We start from the raw sequence: 16,038 nt of genomic DNA, 5'->3' as shown, positions 1-16,038 counted from the left end.
AGTGACTCTCCCTCCACACTACACTCTGTTGGAGACCCCGTCCTCTCAGTGACTCTCCCTCCACACTGCCCTCTGTCGGAGACTCCGTCCTCTCAGTGACTCTCCCCCCACACTGCCCTCTGTCGGAGACCCCGTCCTTTCAGTGACTCTCCCCCCACACTGCCCTCTATCGGAGACACCGTCCTCTCAGTGACTCTCCCTCCACACTGCCCTCTGTCGGAGACCCCGTCCTCTCAGTGACTCTCCCTCCACACTACACTCTGTTGGAGACCCCGTCCTCTCAGTGACTCTCCCTCCACACTGCCCTCTGTCGGAGACTCCGTCCTCTCAGTGACTCTCCCCCCACACTGCCCTCTGTCGGAGACCCCGTCCTTTCAGTGACTCTCCCCCCACACTGCCCTCTATCGGAGACACCGTCCTCTCAGTGACTCTCCCTCCACACTGCCCTCTGTCGGAGACTCCGTCCTCTCAGTGACCCTCACCCCCACACTGCCCTCTGTCGAAGACTCCGTCTTCTCAGTGATCCTTCCCCCACACTGCCCTCTGTCGGAGACTCCGTCTTCTCAGTGATCCTTCCCCCACACTGCCCTCTGTCGGAGACTCCGTCCTCTCAGTGACCCTCCCCCCCCCACACTGCCCTCTGTCGGAGACTCCGTCCACTCAGTGACTCTCCCACCCCACACTGCACTCTGTCGGAGACCCCGTCCTTTCAGTGACTCTCCCCCCACACTGCCCTCTGTCGGAGACTCCATCCTCTCAGTGACTCTCCCCCCTCCCCCACACTGCCCTCTGTCGGAGACCCCGTCCTCTCAGTGACTCTCCCACCACACTGCCCTCTGTCGGAGACCCCGTCCTTTCAGTGACTCTCCCCCCACACTGCCCTCTGTCGGAGACTCCATCCTCTCAGTGACTCTCCCCCCTCCCCCACACTGCCCTCTGTCGGAGACCCCGTCCTCTCAGTGACTCTCCCACCACACTGCCCTCTGTCGGAGACCCCGTCCTCTCAGTGACTCCATCACCCCCCCACACTGCCCTCTGTCGGAGACCCCGTCCTCTCAGTGACTCTCCCTCCACACTACACTCTGTTGGAGACCCCGTCCTCTCAGTGACTCTCCCTCCACACTGCCCTCTGTCGGAGACTCCGTCCTCTCAGTGACTCTCCCCCCACACTGCCCTCTGTCGGAGACCCTGTCCTTTCAGTGACTCTCCTTCCACACTGCCCTCTGTCGGAGACTCCGTCTTCTCAGTGATCCTTCCGCCACACTGCCCTCTGTCGGAGACTCCGTCCTCTCAGTGACCCTCCCGCCCCCCCCCACACTGCCCTCTGTCGGAGAACCCGTCCTTTCAGTGACTCTCCCCCCACACTGCCCTCTGTCGGAGACTCCGTCCTCTCAGTGACCCTCCCCCCCCCCACACTGCCCTCTGTCGGAGACTCCGTCCACTCAGTGACTCTCCCACCCCACACTGCCCTCTGTCGGAGACCCCGTCCTTTCAGTGACTCTCCCCCCACACTGCCCTCTGTCGGAGACTCCATCCTCTCAGTGACCGTCCCCCCACCCCAACACTGCCCTCTGTTGGAGAATCCGTCCTCTCAGTGACCCACCCCCCACACTGCCCTCTGTCGGAGACCCCGTCCTCTCAGTGACTCCATCACCCCCCCACACTGCCCTCTGTCGGAGACCCCGTCCTCTCAGTGACTCTCCCTCCACACTACACTCTGTTGGAAACCCCGTCCTCTCAGTGACTCTCCCCCCCACACTGCCCTCTGTCGGAGACCCCGTCCTCTCAGTGACTCCATCACCCCCCCACACTGCCCTCTGTCGGAGACCCCGTCCTCTCAGTGACTCTCCCTCCACACTACACTCTGTTGGAGACCCCGTCCTCTCAGTGACTCCATCACCCCCCCCCACACTGCCCTCTGGCGGAGACCCCGTCCTCTCAGTGACTCTCCCTCCACACTACACTCTGTTGGAGACCCCGTCCTCTCAGTGACTCCATCACCCTCCCCCCACACTGCCCTCTGTCGGAGACCCCGTCCTCTCAGTGACTCCATCACCCCCCCACACTGCCCTCTGTCGGAGACCCCGTCCTCTCAGTGACTCTCCCTCCACACTACACTCTGTTGGAGACCCCGTCCTCTCAGTGACTCCATCACCCCCCCCACACTGCCCTCTGTCGGAGACCCCGTCCTCTCAGTGACTCTCCCTCCACACTACACTCTGTTGGAGACCCCGTCCTCTCAGTGACTCTCCCTCCACACTGCCCTCTGTCGGAGACTCCGTCCTCTCAGTGACTCTCCCCCCACACTGCCCTCTGTCGAAGACTCCGTCTTCTCCGTGATCCTTCCCCCACACTGCCCTCTGTCGGAGACTCCGTCTTCTCAGTGATCCTTCCCCCACACTGCCCTCTGTCGGAGACTCCGTCCTCTCAGTGACCCTCCCCGCCCCCCACACTGCCCTCTGTCGGAGGCTCCGTCCACTCAGTGACTCTCCCACCCCACACTGCCCTCTGTCGGAGACCCCGTCCTTTCAGTGACTCTCCCCCCACACTGCCCTCTGTCGGAGACTCCGTCCACTCAGTGACTCTCCCACCCCACACTGCCCTCTGTCGGAGACTCCATCCTCTCAGTGACTCTCCCCCCTCCCCCACACTGCCCTCTGTCGGAGACCCCGTCCTCTCAGTGACTCTCCCACCACACTGCCCTCTGTCGGAGACCCCGTCCTCTCAGTGACTCCATCACCCCCCCACACTGCCCTCTGTCGGAGACCCCGTCCTCTCAGTGACTCTCCCTCCACACTACACTCTGTTGGAGACCCCGTCCTCTCAGTGACTCTCCCTCCACACTGCCCTCTGTCGGAGACTCCGTCCTCTCAGTGACTCTCCCCCCACACTGCCCTCTGTCGGAGACCCCGTCCTTTCAATGACTCTCCCCCCACACTGCCCTCTATCGGAGACACCATCCTCTCAGTGACTCTCCCTCCACACTACACTCTGTTGGAGACCCCGTCCTCTCAGTGACTCTCCCTCCACACTGCCCTCTGTCGGAGACTCCATCCTCTCAGTGACTCTCCCTCCACACTGCCCTCTGTCGGAGACTCCATCCTCTCAGTGACTCTCCCCCCTCCCCCACACTGCCCTCTGTCGGAGACCCCGTCCTCTCAGTGACTCTCCCACCACACTGCCCTCTGTCGGAGACCCCGTCCTCTCAGTGACTCCATCACCCCCCCACACTGCCCTCTGTCGGAGACCCCGTCCTCTCAGTGACTCTCCCTCCACACTACACTCTGTTGGAGACCCCGTCCTCTCAGTGACTCTCCCTCCACACTGCCCTCTGTCGGAGACTCCGTCCTCTCAGTGACTCTCCCCCCACACTGCCCTCTGTCGGAGACCCCGTCCTTTCAGTGACTCTCCCCCCACACTGCCCCCTGTCGGAGACTCCGTTCCGTCTTCTCAGTGATCCTTCCGCCACACTGCCCTCTGTCGGAGACTCCGTCCTCTCAGTGACCCTCCCGCCCCCCCCCCCACACTGCCCTCTGTCGGAGACTCCGTCCTCTCAGTGACCCTCCCGCCCCCCCCCCACACTGCCCTCTGTCGGAGACCCCGTCCTCTCAGTGACTCTCCCTCCACACTACACTCTGTTGGAGACCCCGTCCTCTCAGTGACTCCATCACCCTCCCCCCACACTGCCCTCTGTCGGAGACCCCGTCCTCTCAGTGACTCCATCACCCCCCCACACTGCCCTCTGTCGGAGACCCCGTCCTCTCAGTGACTCTCCCTCCACACTACACTCTGTTGGAGACCCCGTCCTCTCAGTGACTCCATCACCCCCCCCACACTGCCCTCTGGCGGAGACCCCGTCCTCTCAGTGACTCTCCCTCCACACTACACTCTGTTGGAGACCCCGTCCTCTCAGTGACTCTCCCTCCACACTGCCCTCTGTCGGAGACTCCGTCCTCTCAGTGACTCTCCCCCCACACTGCCCTCTGTCGAAGACTCCGTCTTCTCAGTGATCCTTCCCCCACACTGCCCTCTGTCGGAGACTCCGTCTTCTCAGTGATCCTTCCCCCACACTGCCCTCTGTCGGAGACACCGTCCTCTCAGTGACCCTCCCCGCCCCCCACACTGCCCTCTGTCGGAGGCTCCGTCCACTCAGTGACTCTCCCACCCCACACTGCCCTCTGTCGGAGACCCCGTCCTTTCAGTGACTCTCCCCCCACACTGCCCTCTGTCGGAGACTCCGTCCACTCAGTGACTCTCCCACCCCACACTGCCCTCTGTCGGAGACTCCATCCTCTCAGTGACTCTCCCCCCTCCCCCACACTGCCCTCTGTCGGAGACCCCGTCCTCTCAGTGACTCTCCCACCACACTGCCCTCTGTCGGAGACCCCGTCCTTTCAGTGACTCCATCACCCCCCCACACTGCCCTCTGTCGGAGACCCCGTCCTCTCAGTGACTCTCCCTCCACACTACACTCTGTTGGAGACCCCGTCCTCTCAGTGACTCTCCCTCCACACTGCCATCTGTCGGAGACTCCGTCCTCTCAGTGACTCTCCCCCCACACTGCCCTCTGTCGGAGACCCCGTCCTTTCAGTGACTCTCCCCCCACACTGCCCTCTATCGGAGACACCATCCTCTCAGTGACTCTCCCTCCACACTACACTCTGTTGGAGACCCCGTCCTCTCAGTGACTCTCCCTCCACACTGCCCTCTGTCGGAGACTCCGTCCTCTCAGTGACCCTCACCCCCACACTGCCCTCTGTCGGAGAGTCCGTCTTCTCAGTGATCCTTCCCCCACACTGCCCTCTGTCGGAGACTCCGTCTTCTCAGTGATCCTTCCCCCACACTGCCCTCTGTCAGAGACTCCGTCCTCTCAGTGACCCTCCCGCCCCCCCCACACTGCCCTCTGTCGGAGACCCCGTCCTTTCAGTGACTCTCCCCCCACACTGCCCTCTGTCGGAGACTCCGTCCTCTCAGTGACCCTCGCCCCACACTGCCCTCTGTCGGAGACTCCGTCCTCTCAGTGACTCTCCCTCCACACTGCCCTCAGTCGGAGACCCCGTCCTCTCAGTGACTCTCCCCTCACACTGCCCTCTGTCGGAGACTCCATCCTCTCAGTGACCCTCCCTCCACACTGCCCTCTGTCGGAGACTCCATCCTCTCAGTGACCCTCCCTCCACACTGCCCTCTGTCGGAGACTCCATCCTCTCAGTGACCGTCCCCCCACCCCAACACTGCCCTCTGTTGGAGAATCCGTCCTCTCAGTGACTCTCCCCCAACACTGCCCTCTGTCGGAGACCCCGTCCTCTCAGTGACCCTCCCCCCACACTGCCCTCTGTCGGAGACACCGTCCTCTCAGTGATTCTCCCCCCACACTGCCCTGTGTCGGAGACTCCGTCCTCTCAGTGACTCTCCCTCCACACTACACTCTGTTGGAGACCCCGTCCTCTCAGTGACTCTCCCCCCACACTGCCCTGTGTCAGAGACTCCGTCCTCTCAGTGACCCTCCCCCCACACTGCCCTCTGTCGGAGACTCCGTCCTCTCAGTGACCCTCCCACCACACTGCCCTCTGTCGGAGACACCGTCCTCTCAGTGATTCTCCCCCCACACTGCCCTGTGTCGGAGACTCCGTCCTCTCAGTGACTCTCCCTCCACACTACACTCTGTTGGAGACCCCGTCCTCTCAGTGACTCTCCCCCCACACTGCCCTGTGTCGGAGACTCCGTCCTCTCAGTGACCCTCCCCCCACACTGCCCTCTGTCGGAGATTCCGTCCTCTCAGTGACTCTCCCACCCCACACTGCCCTCTGTCGGAGACCCCGTCCTTTCAGTGACTCTCCCCCCCCACCCCACACTGCCCTCCGTCGGAGACTCCGTCCTCTCAGTGACACCCCCCCCCCCACACTGCCCTCTGTCGGAGACTCCGTCCTCTCAGTGACTCTCCCACCCCACACTGCCCTCTGTCGGAGACCCCGTCCTCTCAGTGACCCTCCCCCCACACTGCCCTCTGTCGGAGACCCCGTCCTCTCAGTGACCCTTCCTCCACACTGCCCTCTGTCGGAGACCCCGTCCTCTCAGTGACCATCCCCCCACACTGCCCTCTGTCGGAGACTCCGTCCTCTCAGTGACTCTCCACGCACACTGCCCTCTGTCGGAGACTCCGTCCTCTCAGTGACTCTCCCTCCACACTGCCCTCTGTCAGAGACCCCGTCCTCTCAGTGACTCTCCCTCCACACTGCCCTCTGTCGGAGACCCCGTCCTCTCAGTGACTCTCCACGCACACTGCCCTCTGTCGGAGACTCCGTCCTCTCAGTGACTCTCCCTCCACACTGCCCTCTGTCAGAGACCCCGTCCTCTCAGTGACTCTCCCTCCACACTGCCCTCTGTCGGAGACCCCGTCCTCTCAGTGACTCTCCCTCCACACTACACTCTGTTGGAGACCCCGTCCTCTCAGTGACTCTCCCTCCACACTGCCATCTGTCGGAGACTCCGTCCTCTCAGTGACTCTCCCCCCACACTGCCCTCTGTCGGAGACCCCGTCCTTTCAGTGACTCTCCCCCCACACTGCCCTCTATCGGAGACACCATCCTCTCAGTGACTCTCCCTCCACACTACACTCTGTTGGAGACCCCGTCCTCTCAGTGACTCTCCCTCCACACTGCCCTCTGTCGGAGACTCCGTCCTCTCAGTGACCCTCACCCCCACACTGCCCTCTGTCGGAGAGTCCGTCTTCTCAGTGATCCTTCCCCCACACTGCCCTCTGTCGGAGACTCCGTCTTCTCAGTGATCCTTCCCCCACACTGCCCTCTGTCAGAGACTCCGTCCTCTCAGTGACCCTCCCGCCCCCCCCCACACTGCCCTCTGTCGGAGACCCCGTCCTTTCAGTGACTCTCCCCCCACACTGCCCTCTGTCGGAGACTCCGTCCTCTCAGTGACCCTCGCCCCACACTGCCCTCTGTCGGAGACTCCGTCCTCTCAGTGACTCTCCCTCCACACTGCCCTCAGTCGGAGACCCCGTCCTCTCAGTGACTCTCCCCTCACACTGCCCTCTGTCGGAGACTCCATCCTCTCAGTGACCCTCCCTCCACACTGCCCTCTGTCGGAGACTCCATCCTCTCAGTGACCCTCCCTCCACACTGCCCTCTGTCGGAGACTCCATCCTCTCAGTGACCGTCCCCCCACCCCAACACTGCCCTCTGTTGGAGAATCCGTCCTCTCAGTGACTCTCCCCCAACACTGCCCTCTGTCGGAGACCCCGTCCTCTCAGTGACCCTCCCCCCACACTGCCCTCTGTCGGAGACACCGTCCTCTCAGTGATTCTCCCCCCACACTGCCCTGTGTCGGAGACTCCGTCCTCTCAGTGACTCTCCCTCCACACTACACTCTGTTGGAGACCCCGTCCTCTCAGTGACTCTCCCCCCACACTGCCCTGTGTCAGAGACTCCGTCCTCTCAGTGACCCTCCCCCCACACTGCCCTCTGTCGGAGACTCCGTCCTCTCAGTGACCCTCCCTCCACACTGCCCTCTGTCGGAGACACCGTCCTCTCAGTGATTCTCCCCCCACACTGCCCTGTGTCGGAGACTCCGTCCTCTCAGTGACTCTCCCTCCACACTACACTCTGTTGGAGACCCCGTCCTCTCAGTGACTCTCCCCCCACACTGCCCTGTGTCGGAGACTCCGTCCTCTCAGTGACCCTCCCCCCACACTGCCCTCTGTCGGAGACTCCGTCCTCTCAGTGACTCTCCCACCCCACACTGCCCTCTGTCGGAGACACCGTCCTTTCAGTGACTCTCCCCCCCCACCCCACACTGCCCTCCGTCGGAGACTCCGTCCTCTCAGTGACACCCCCCCCCCACACTGCCCTCTGTCGGAGACTCCGTCCTCTCAGTGACTCTCCCACCCCACACTGCCCTCTGTCGGAGACCCCGTCCTCTCAGTGACCCTCCCCCCACACTGCCCTCTGTCGGAGACCCCGTCCTCTCAGTGACCCTTCCTCCACACTGCCCTCTGTCGGAGACCCCGTCCTCTCAGTGACCATCCCCCCACACTGCCCTCTGTCGGAGACCCCGTCCTCTCAGTGACCCTCCCCCCACACTGCCCTCTGTCGGAGACCCCGTCCTCTCAGTGACTCTCCCTCACACTGCCCTCTGTTGGAGACCCCGTCCTCTCAGTGACCCTCCCCCCACACTGCCCTCTGTCAGAGACTCCGTCCTCTCAGTGACTCTCCCCCCACACTGCCCTCTGTCGGAGACTCCGTCCTCTCAGTGACTCTCCACCCACACTGCCCTCTGTCGGAGACTCCGTCCTCTCAGTGACTCTCCACGCACACTGCCCTCTGTCGGAGACTCCGTCCTCTCAGTGACTCTCCCTCCACACTGCCCTCTGTCAGAGACCCCGTCCTCTCAGTGACTCTCCCTCCACACTGCCCTCTGTCGGAGACCCCGTCCTCTCAGTGACTCTCCACGCACACTGCCCTCTGTCGGAGACTCCGTCCTCTCAGTGACTCTCCCTCCACACTGCCCTCTGTCAGAGACCCCGTCCTCTCAGTGACTCTCCCTCCACACTGCCCTCTGTCGGAGACCCCGTCCTCTCAGTGACTCTCGCCCCACACTGCCCTCTGTCGGAGACTCCGTCCTCTCAGTGACTCTCCCCCCACACTGCCCTCTGTCGGAGACTCCGTCCTCTCAGTGACCCTCCCCCCACACTGCGCTCTGTCGGAGACCCCGTCCTCTCAGTGACTCTCCCCCCACACTGCCCTCTGTCGGAGACTCCGTCCTCTCAGTGACTCTCCCCCCCCCCCACACTGCCCTCTGTCGGAGACACCGTCCTCTCAGTGATTCTCCCCCCACACTGCCCTCTGTCGGAGACTCCGTCCTCTCAGTGACCCTCCCCCCACACTGCGCTCTGTCGGAGACCCCGTCCTCTCAGTGACTCTCCCCCCACACTGCCCTCTGTTGGAGACCCCGTCCTCTCAGTGACACTCCCACAACACTGCCCTCTGTCGGAGACCCCGTCCTCTCAGTGACTCTCCACCCACACTGCCCTCTGTCGGAGACTCCGTCCTCTCAGTGATTCTCCCCCCACACTGCCCTCTGTCGGAGATTCCATCCTCTCAGTGACCCTCCTCCCACACTGCCCTCTGTCGGAGACCCCGTCCTCTCAGTGACTCACCGTCCTCTCAGTGATTCTCCCCCCACACTGCCCTCTGTCGGAGACTCCGTCCTCTCAGTGACACTCCCCCACACTGCGCTCTGTCGGAGACCCCGTCCTCTCAGTGACTCTCCCCCCACACTGCCCTCTGTTGGAGACCCCGTCCTCTCAGTGACACTCCCACAACACTGCCCTCTGTCGGAGACCCCGTCCTCTCAGTGACTCTCCACCCACACTGCCCTCTGTCGGAGACTCCGTCCTCTCAGTGATTCTCCCCCCACACTGCCCTCTGTCGGAGATTCCATCCTCTCAGTGACCCTCCTCCCACACTGCCCTCTGTCGGAGACCCCGTCCTCTCAGTGACTCTCCACCCACACTGCCCTCTGTCGGAGACCCCGTCCTCTCAGTTACCCTCCCCCACACACTGCCCTCTGTCGGAGACTCCGTCCTCTCAGTGACTCTCCCCCCACACTGCCCTCTGTCGGAGACTCCGTCCTCTCAGTGACTCTCCCTCCACACTACCCTCTGTAGAAGACTCCGTCGTCTCAGTGACTCTCCCTCCATACTGCCCTCTGTCGGAGACCCCGTCCTCTCAGAGACCCTCCCCCCACACTGCCCTCTGTCGGAGACTCCGTCCTCTCAGTGATCCTCCCTCCACACTGCCCTCTGTCGGTGACTCCGTCCTCTCAGTGACTCTCCCCCCACACTACCCTCTGTAGAAGACTCCGTCCTCTCAGTGACTCTCCCTCCATACTGCCCTCTGTCGGAGACCCCGTCCTCTCAGAGACACCCCCCCCCACACTGCCCTCTGTCGGAGACTCCGTCCTCTCAGTGACTCTCCCTCCACATTATCCTCTGTAGAAGACTCCGTCCTCTCAGTGACCCTCCCCCCACACTGCCCTCTGTCGGAGACTCCGTCCTCTCAGTGACTCTCCCTCCACACTATCCTCTGTAGAAGACTCCGTCCTCTCAGTGACTCTCCCTCCATACTGCCCTCTGTCGGAGACCCCGTCCTCTCAGAGACCCTCCCCCCACACTGTCCTCTGTCGGAGACTCCGTCCTCTCAGTGACTCTCCCCCCACACTGCCCTCTGTCGGAGACTCCGTCCTCTCAGTGACCCTCCCCCCACACTGCCCTCTGTCGGAGACCCCGTCCTCTCAGTGACTCTCCCCCCACACTGCCCTCTGTCGGAGACCCCGTCCTCTCAGTGACAATGGAGAGGTTCCAGTTTCTCCTCAGTCCTCAGACACAGAGAATCTGCATCAGAATCAGGTTTATTATCACCGGCATGAAATTGGTTAACTTAGCAGCAACAGTTCAATGCAATATATAATCTAGCAGAGAGAGAAAAAAAATAATAAATAAAATAAAACATTGTGGCGACCCACTTTCTGGCACCCACGAACCGGCTCACGAAACAGCGCGCGCAGGCAGGGGGCCGGCAGCAAAAAGGGCGCCAGGCCATCTTCACCAGCAGGGGGAAAATCCGGCGCACAGAAAGGGTCTGGGAACATACATTCCCCACAGCAATCCCGCCCAGGGAGGGCGGGAACGGGAAGGCTTTAAAGCGGGCCGCGAAGTTTGAATAAATCTCTTTCATCGCAACTCTAACTCACCGACTCCGTGTGGTTATTCTAGCGCTGTGTGTAGCACATCGCTACAATTGGTGACCCCGACGGCCCAAACGATATTTGGACCAGAGATGACTGACGCTGCATCTGTTCACGCAGTTTCGTTAAAACTGCCAAACTTCTGGACGCTGCGATTCCAATTATGGTTCGAACAAGCAGAAGCACAATTCCACATTCGGCAGATAACCTCGGAGTCCACTCGCTACTACTACGTGCTGAGCTCCCTCGACCAGGAGACTGCTGCACAAGTTGAGGAGTTTATACAATCGCCCCCGGAGGACGGCAAATACACAGCATTCAAAACCCTGCTCATAAGGACTTTCGGACTCTCACGGCGCGAACGAGCACGCCGCTTAATGCACCTGGATGGTTTGGGAGACAGGCTGCCGTCAGCATTAATGAACGAGATGCTGGCCCTGGCTGAAGGGCACAAATCCTGCCTCATGTTTGAGCAGGCGTTCCTAGAACAACTGCCCGAGGACATATGCCGGCTGCTGTCCGACGCAGATTTCAGCAACCCCTGGGAGGTGGCGGCCCGAGCAGATGTGCTGTGGAATGCCAGGAAAGAGAGAGGGGCATCCGCCGCACAGATCACCAAGCCGCGTGTCCAACGACAGACCAGACCAGGCCCGGCAGCAGAGCCTACAAAACCCGGCGACGGGAGTGAGGAGCCCAACGAACAATGGTGTTTCTACCACCAGCGGTGGGGCACGGAGGCCCGCCGCTGCAGACCGCCCTGCAAATTCCCGGGAAACGCCAGGGCCAGCCGCCGCTGATGGCTACGGCGGCTGGCCATCAGGACAGCCTCCTGCACGTCTGGGACAAGCAGTCGGGACGCCGCTTTTTGGTCGACACCGGCGCGGAGATCAGCGTCTTACCTCCAACGAGTTACGACACCCGCAACAGAGAACCGGGACCCACCCTGAGGGCCGCTAATGGCAGCACAATACGAACCTACGGCCCCCGCACGGTGCGGCTACAGTTCAGCTCCAGCCGGTTCACGTGGGACTTCACACCGGCTGCCGTGGCCCAACCACTGCTGGGGGCAGATTTTCTACGAGCCCACAGCCTGCTGGTCGACTTGCAAGGGAAGCGATTAGTCCACGCCAAGACTTTTCAAACGTTCTCCCTGGGTGAAGCACAGTTGCCAGCCCCACACCTGGACTCCATCACGCTGTCCGACGATGAATTCACCAGGGTCCTGGCGGATTTCCCATCAGTACTGACACCGCAGTTCACGGCAGCCATGCCCAGACACGGAGTAGAGCACCACATCCCGACCCAGGGACCACCCCTCCACGCCCGTGCTCAAAGGCTTCCCCCAGACAAGCTCCGACTGGCGAAGGAGGAGTTCAAGAAGATGGAGGAATTAGGGATCATACGATGGTCCGACAGCCCATGAGCCTCCCCCCTTCACATGGTGCCCAAGGCAACGGGGGGCTGGAGACCATGCGGTGACTACCGCAGACTGAACGAGGCTACAACGCCAGACCGCTACCCTGTGCCGCACATTCAAGACTTCGCAGCAAACCTACACGGCGCAAGGATCTTTTCCAAGGTAGACCTCGTCCGGGGATACCATCAAATCCCTGTACATCCAGACGACATCCCCAAAACAGCACTTATCACCCCGTTCGGACTTTTCGAATTCCTCCGAATGCCGTTTGGTCTAAAGAACGTCGCACAGACTTTCCAGCGGCTAATGGACGCGGTGGGACGCGACCTGGACTTTGCATTCATCTATTTGGACGACATCCTCATAGCCAGCAGTAGTCGGCAGGAGCATCTGTCACACCTCCACCAGCTCTACTCCCGCCTGAGTGAATTCGGCCTTACAATCAACCCAGCCAAATGCCAGTTCGGACTCGACACCATCGACTTCCTGGGCCACAGGATTACTAAAGACGGGGCAACCCCGCTGCCCGCCAAGGTAGACGCGTCCGCCACTTCCCCCGACCCAACACTATCAAAGGCCTGCAGGAATTCGTGGGTATGGTGAATTTCTACCACCGTTTCCTCCCCTCAGCAGCCCGAACCATGCGCCCCTTGTTCACTCTAATGTCGGGTAAGGGCAAGGACATTACCTGGAACGAAGAGGCCGCAACCGCTTTTGTTAAAACCAAAGAAGCCTTAGCAAACGTCGCGATGCTAGTGCACCCCAGAACGGACGTTCCTACTGCCCTCACGCTGGACGCATCCAACACAGCAGTCGGTGGAGTGCTGGAACAACTCATCGAGGGTCGCTGGCAACCCCTGGCGTTCTTCAGCAAACACCTACGACCACCCGAACTCGAATACAGTGCTTTCGACCGGGAGCTATTGGCACTATACCTGGCAATCCGGCATTTCAGGTACTTCTTAGAAGGTAGGCCCTTCACCGCGTTCACAGACGACAAACCGCTTACCTTTGCGTTCACTAAGGCGTCCGACCCCTGGTCGTCCCGCCAGCAGCGACATCTGTCCTACATCTCCGAGTATACGACAGACATCCGGCATGTCTCTGGAAAGAACAATGACGTGGCAGACGCACTTTCCAGACCTACCATACAGACCCTGTCCCAGGGGGTGGACTATGCAGCGCTGGCAGAGGCACAGCAGGCAGACGCTGAGATCCCCAGTTACAGGACAGCAGTCTCCGGTTTGCAGCTCCAAGACCTCCCCGTAGGCCCAGGTGAGAGGACCCTCCTGTGTAACGTAGCTACCGGCCAACCCCACCCCATCGTCCCGGCAGCCTGGCGCCGGCGGGTGTTCGAATCCATTCACAACTTAGCGCACCCCTCCATCAGGACAACTGTCCGGCTGGTCTCTAACAGGTTCGTGTGGCATGGACTGTGTAAACAGGTCAGTGAATGGGCCAAAACGTGTATGCAGTGCCAAACGGCCAAGGTGCAGCGGCACACCAAGGCTCCGCCGCAGCGGTTCGAACCCACCCGCCGGAGGTTCGACCACATTCATGTGGATATCGTGGGGCCCCTGCCAGTGTCACGAGGAGCGCGGTACCTCCTAACTATGATAGACCGGTTCACCAGATGGCCAGAGGCAGTCCCGCTCACCGACACCACCCCCGAATCCTGCGCCCGAGCACTGATCGCAACCTGGGTAGTACACTTCGGGGTACCGGCCCACATTACCTCCGACAGGGGCGCCCAGTTCACCTCCAGTCTGTGGTCGGCCATGGCCAGACTTTTAGGATCACAGCTACACCACACAACTGCCTACCACCCACAGTCGAACGGACTAGTGGAGCGTTTCCACCGTCACCTGAAATCGGCTCTCATGGCCGGCCTGGAAGGGCCTAACTGGGTAGACGAACTTCCCTGGGTCCTGCTCGGAATCCGCACTGCACCCAAGGAGGATCTGCATACCTCGTCGGCCGAGTTGGTGTACGGCGCACCCCTGGTAGACCCAGGAGAGTTCATACCAGCCCCAAGGGGGCAAGAGGAAGAACCCACAGCAGTCCTGGACAGACTACGTGAGAGGCTCGGTAACCTGGCCCCCATACCCACTTCACAGCACGTACAGAGCCCGACCTGCGTACCCAAAGACCTGCAGAACTGTAAGTTTCTTTTTGTACGACGGGGCGGACACCGGGCACTGCTACAGCGGCCCGACGAGGGGCCGTTTAAGGTGAACAGGAACAACGGGTCCACGTTCGTGCTGGACATTGGGGGGAGAGAGGAGGTATTCACGGTGGACCGACTCAAACCGGCCCATGTGGACTTGGCGCAACCGGTCCAGGCTCAGGCACCGCGGCGCAGGGGCAGACCTCCCAAACAGAGGCCGATCCAGACTGTGGACATTGAGGGAGGTATCGCCGGTTCTGTGGGGGGTGGGGGTTATGTGGCGACCCACTTTCTGACACCCACGAACTGGCTCACGAAACAGCGCGCGCAGGCAGAGGGCGGGCAGCAAAAAAGGCGGGAACGGGAAGACTTTAAAGCGGGCCGCGAAGTTTGAATAAACCTCTTTCATCGCAACTCCAACTCACCGACTCCGTGTGGTTATTCTAGCGCTGTGTGTAGCTTTGAGTGAGCTCACGATTTATCCTGAAACCAATCCCACATTATATGAATATTACAGCGGGTCTGCACAGTCTGCGTTATTTGCCCAGTGTCATTGTAGACCACACGGATTCCATCACCTTATTCCAACTTTGTCCATACTTCCTCAGTCACAGTGAACTCAGCAGCCCAGTGTGCGGGCATGATTGACAAGGGCAGCACGGAATGTATTGAAGTAACTCCCGCTTTTTGACATTGAAGGTTAAAAATCTCTATAATAACCTCTGTGACAAATATTCCCGATACCGAATGTGCATCGGCTTTTCCGGCTCCGAATAAGGTCTCAGTAACGGTGCATATTATGGATCATCACCGGCTCCTCATTTCCATCATCAGAATCGGAACCAGCATCACGTTTACTGTCTCCAGTAAATGCCGTGAAATGTGTGTGCAGTGCAATACGTCCAAAAGCACCGAAACAAACAATAAATAAATAAACAAGAGAGGGAGCGCTAAAAGAATGCAAACAGTGACGTAGTATTGTTTAATTTAGAAAAGTTTAGAAATAATTTAGAAAGCCGATGCTTGAAGAGAATAAGCTCAACTAAGATATACGAGGCTCAGCGAGTATTTTGGTGATACTGACGACAACTCCCTGAACTTTTACAGAGCCATGGACAAGGATATATTGAATATATCCTTGAATATATTGGGACGTGTTTAATTTGCGGGAGTCACCATCATGACACTCTGAGGCAGGAACCTGGGGATGTGAACTGGGAACGGATGTGTTCAGGGAAATGCCCAACAGAAATGTGAAGGTTGTTTCGGGTGCCCTTGCTTGGCGTTCTGGGCAGGTTTGTCCCGCTGAGGTAGGGAAAGTACGCTAACTGGAAGGGGTCACGGCTGTGACGAGATGAGGAATATCCATTCCGGAGGAAGAAAGAAGCATGCTTAAGGGTTAAGAAGCCGAAATCATCAGAGAGGGTTCTGGAGAGTTACAAGGTCGCCAAGAAGGAGCCAAACAGTGGACATAAGTGTTAGGAGTGTGCATTGGCGAGGAGGGGAACAGGAGGATGAGAGGGTAGAAGCGATGAAGGATACAAGAGGAACGAAACATGTGCCTGGAGTCGGGGGTGGTAGTGCGGGTCGGTAATGAATGCTTTGCTTCAGTATTCACCAGTGCAGAGCTTCCCGACAGAGTTGATGCCGGGGATCAGCACTATTAAGCCAGGACTCCGTAGACCACGGAGTAGGA

This window comes from Mobula hypostoma, unplaced genomic scaffold (genome assembly GCF_963921235.1).
Source record: "Mobula hypostoma unplaced genomic scaffold, sMobHyp1.1 scaffold_76, whole genome shotgun sequence".
Classification (NCBI taxonomy): domain Eukaryota; kingdom Metazoa; phylum Chordata; class Chondrichthyes; order Myliobatiformes; family Myliobatidae; genus Mobula; species Mobula hypostoma.
This window is presented reverse-complemented; position numbering follows the sequence as displayed.